Source organism: Pseudophryne corroboree, chromosome 8, assembly GCF_028390025.1.
Source record: "Pseudophryne corroboree isolate aPseCor3 chromosome 8, aPseCor3.hap2, whole genome shotgun sequence".
In the NCBI taxonomy this organism is placed as follows: Eukaryota; Metazoa; Chordata; class Amphibia; order Anura; family Myobatrachidae; genus Pseudophryne; species Pseudophryne corroboree.
In genome coordinates, this window is record NC_086451.1 from 387,594,579 (window position 1) to 387,599,051 (window position 4,473).

Consider the following 4,473-nt stretch of genomic DNA (forward strand, 5'->3'; position numbering starts at 1 on the left):
GTGTGCACTGGCTCCTCCCTCTATGCCCCTCCTCCAGACCTCAGTTAGGGAAACTGTGCCCGGAAGAGCTGACATTACAAGGAAAGGATTTAGAATCCAGGGTAAGACTCATACCAGCCACACCAATCACACCGTACAACTCGTGATAACTATACCCAGTTAACAGTATGAACAACAACTGAGCCTCATTAAACTGATGGCTCAGAACAAAAAACCCTATAGTTTGTTTTTGTTTTTTTCAAATAATGTTTATTGAGTTTTCATAAATGAAGTAACAAACATTTGTAGTAGACAAATTATGGACCAACATGGTCAATCATGGGTAGGTATAATTGGGTCAGAAAATGTGACATAATTGGAACATATAGTTATCTTATGGAGGACCCATGAACTTATTGTGTAAGATGTAAGTCCATACAATCTTAGGGTTGACCTCTAAATTTAACATAACAGAGAAAACAGAGTAAGAGAAGAGGGGGAGAAAGGGGAGAGGGAGAGGTGGGGTAGGAGTGGTCAATGCCTAGCTATATGATCACTGGGCTCGTATATTCTAGTGTAGTTGATATCAATATGCATGGAAGACATTTTAATGGGGGAGGGATATAGTGGCATAAATCTATATTTGGATATATGAGATTAGCAATTTTCTTATTGATACAGATCAAGATCAACCGCCGGATACAGTACTCCAACATCATAACTCATCAGAGTATATAGTCAAGGTGTCATTTGCTCTTTCCGATGTAAGTGCCAATCAGTGGAATCAAATCTGGAAAAGATCTGTTCTTGAGCTGCATGTGAAAGAGTATTAATATAGGGGCTCCACCGTTTGTAGAATTTTTTTCACACCTCCTTCTGAGTCAGCTATAGTAGAAAAACGTTCTATATATAAAACCTTGAGGAGTATAGTGTGTACTGCTGACAGAGTTGGGGTGTGTTTGGATATCCACTTCTGGAGAATAACCTTTTTTGCAATGGTTACTAGCATAGTTAGGAATGGGTGAAGGTGTGTTTGGGATATGTCTAAGTCCCATACCGAGAAGTTTGTCAGTAGTAATGCCTGTGGATGTAGTGTAGCCTTTATTCCAAGATCATTGTTAATATATTGCACTATTTTATTCCAGAACTTTTTAATGATACCACATTCCCAGAAGTTGTGGAAAAAGGTTGCCGAAGAGTGAAAGCATTTCATACAACTTCCAGTCTCTTCCTCTACGAAATGTCGTCTCTGTGCCTGGGAGATATATGCCCTGTACACAGTTTTAACATGAATCTCTTGTAAAGAGGATGTCTTCAGTATTTGTAATGTTTTATCATAATGTTGGAATATGTATTCCGAATTTGTAATGCTTGGAATAAATCTACACCAAGAATTTGCAATTTTGTTTTGTAATTTGTCGCGTGTGGTATTGAGTAAGTCTTTGTATAGGTATCTGGTTTTGTATGGGCGGGAGCGTGAAATATTCAGCAATGGAAAGAGAGGGTCGGACAAGGTGGTGTCACTCATCGCTGGGGGCAACGAGTTAATGTAGTGTCGCATTTGGAGGTAAGCATAGAAGTGTGAGGCATGTAAACCAAATCTCTCTTGTAAAGAGAGAAATGATAATAGAGTTCCACCTGGGTCAAATACGTCTGCAATTTTCTTTATGCCTTTTAATTGTAGGCGGTGGAAGATTGCATCCTCCATGCCTGGTAAGAAGAGTGGATTACCCCACAGAGGTAGAAAATGAGAATACATTGGGTTTCTAGATAATTTCCTGTTAGTTGCACCCCAAGACAGGTAAATGTCTCTGAACAGCACATGGAAACGTATTTTGTCTGGGATCATGGAGCTGGGTGTGTGTAGTAAAGCGCAAGGAGAAAAAACCCTATAGTTAAGCAATAACTATATACAAGTATTGCAGAATTCCGCACTTGGGACGGGCTCCCAGCATCCACTACGGACTACGAGAAATAGATTTACCGGTGAGTAAAATCTTATTTTCTCTGACGTCCTAGTGGATGCTGGGTACTCCGTAAGGACCATGGGGATTATACCAAAGCTCCCAAACGGGCGGGAGAGTGCGGATGACTCTGCAGCACCGAATGAGCAAACTCAAGGTCCTCCTCAGCCAGGGTATCAAACTTGTAGAATTTTGCAAACGTGTTTGATCCCGACCAGGTAGCAGCTCGGCAAAGTTGTAAAGCCGAGACCCCTCGGGCCGCCGCCCAAGAAGAGCCCACCTTCCTCGTGGAATGGGCTTTGACTGATTTAGGATGCGGCAGTCCAGCCGCAGAATGTGCAAGTTGAATCGTGCTACAGATCCAGCGAGCAATAGTCTGCTTTGAAGCAGGAGCACCCAGCTTGTTGGGTGCATGCAGGATAAACAGCGAGTCAGTTTTTCTGACTCTAGCCGTCCTGGAAACAGATTTTCAGGGCCCGGACTACATCCAGCAACTTGGAAGCCTCCAAGTCCCGAGTAGCCGCAGGCACCACAATAGGTTGGTTCAAATGAAACGCTGATACCACCTTAGGGAGAAATTGGGGACGAGTCCTCAATTCTGCCCTGTCCATATGGAAGATCAGATAGGGGCTTTTACATGACAAAGCCGCCAATTCTGACACACGCCTAGCCGAAGCCAAGGCCAAAAGCATGACCACTTTCCACGTGAGATATTTCAACTCCACGGTCTGAAGTGGCTCAAACAAATGTGATTTTAGGAAATCCAACACAACGTTGAGATCCCAAGGTGCCACTGGAGGCACAAAAATAAGAATTTACTTACCGATAATTCTATTTCTCGTAGTCCGTAGTGGATGCTGGGGACTCCGTCAGGACCATGGGGAATAGCGGCTCCGCAGGAGACAGGGCACAAAAGTAAAAGCTTTAGGATCAGGTGGTGTGCACTGGCTCCTCCCCCTATGACCCTCCTCCAAGCCTCAGTTAGGATACTGTGCCCGGACGAGCGTACACAATAAGGAAGGATTTTGAATCCCGGGTAAGACTCATACCAGCCACACCAATCACACTGTACAACCTGTGATCTGAACCCAGTTAACAGCATGATAACAGCGGAGCCTCTGAAAAGATGGCTCACAACAATAATAACCCGATTTTTGTAACAATAACTATGTACAAGTATTGCAGACAATCCGCACTTGGGATGGGCGCCCAGCATCCACTACGGACTACGAGAAATAGAATTATCGGTAAGTAAATTCTTATTTTCTCTGACGTCCTAAGTGGATGCTGGGGACTCCGTCAGGACCATGGGGATTATACCAAAGCTCCCAAACGGGCGGGAGAGTGCGGATGACTCTGCAGCACCGAATGAGAGAACTCCAGGTCCTCCTCAGCCAGGGTGTGCCCCTGACCAAGTAGCAGCTCGGCAAAGTTGTAAAGCCGAGACCCCTCGGGCAGCCGCCCAAGATGAGCCCACCTTCCTTGTGGAATGGGCATTTACATATTTTGGCTGTGGCAGGCCTGCCACAGAATGTGCAAGCTGAATTGTACTACACATCCAACTAGCAATCGTCTGCTTAGAAGCAAGAGCACCCAGTTTTTTGGGTGCCTACAGGATAACAGCAAGTCAGTTTTCCTGACTCCAGCCGTCCTGGAAACCTATATTTTCAGGGCCCTGACAACATCTAGCAACTTGGAGTCCTCCAAGTCCCTAGTAGCCGCAGGTACCACAATAAGCTGGTGCAGGTGAAACGCTGACACCACCTTAGGGAGAAACTGGGGACGAGTCCGCAGCTCTGCCCTGTCCGAATGGACAATCAGATATGGGCTTTGTGAGACAAAGCCGCCAATTCTGACACTCGTCTGGCCGAGGCCAGGGCCAACAGCATGGTCACTTTCCATGTGAGATATTTCAAATCCACAGATTTGAGCGGTTTAAACCAATGTGATTTGAGGAATCCCAGAACTACGTTGAGATCCCACAGTGCCACTGAAGGCACAAAAGGGGGTTGTATATGCAGTACTCCCTTGACAAACTTCTGGACTTCAGGAACTGAAGCCAATTTTTTCTGGAAGAAAATTGACAGGGCCGAAATTTGAACCTTAATGGACCCCAATTTGAGGCCCATAGACACTCCTGTTTGTAGGAAATGCAGGAATCGACCGAGTTGAAATTTCTTCGTGGGGCCTTCCTGGCCTCACACCACGCAACATATTTTCGCCACATGTGGTGATAATGTTGTGCGGTCACCTCCTTCCTGGCTTTGACCAGGGTAGGAATGACCTCTTCCGGAATGCCTTTTTCCCTTAGGATCCGGCGTTCCACCGCCATGCCGTCAAACGCAGCCGCGGTAAGTCTTGGAACAGACATGGTACTTGCTGAAGCAAGTCCATTCTTAGCGGCAGAGGCCATGAGTCCTCTGTGAGCATTTCTTGAAGTTCCGGGTACCAAGTCCTTCTTGGCCAATCCGGAGCCACGAGTATAGTTCTTACTCCTCTACGTCTTATAATTCTCAGTACCTTGGGTATG

At 45.6% G+C, this 4,473-nt stretch overlaps 1 long non-coding RNA gene across 1 annotated transcript; it reads left to right on the forward strand.

Annotated features, from left to right (window-relative positions):
* The first annotated feature begins 530 nt into the window (after nucleotides 1–530).
* On the forward strand, nucleotides 531–1,373 carry LOC134947839 (uncharacterized). Its single transcript, XR_010182809.1, has 2 exons — nucleotides 531–743; nucleotides 1,125–1,373. It is a non-coding gene; the product is annotated as an uncharacterized LOC134947839 (long non-coding RNA).
* The last annotated feature ends 3,100 nt before the right edge of the window (nucleotides 1,374–4,473 follow it).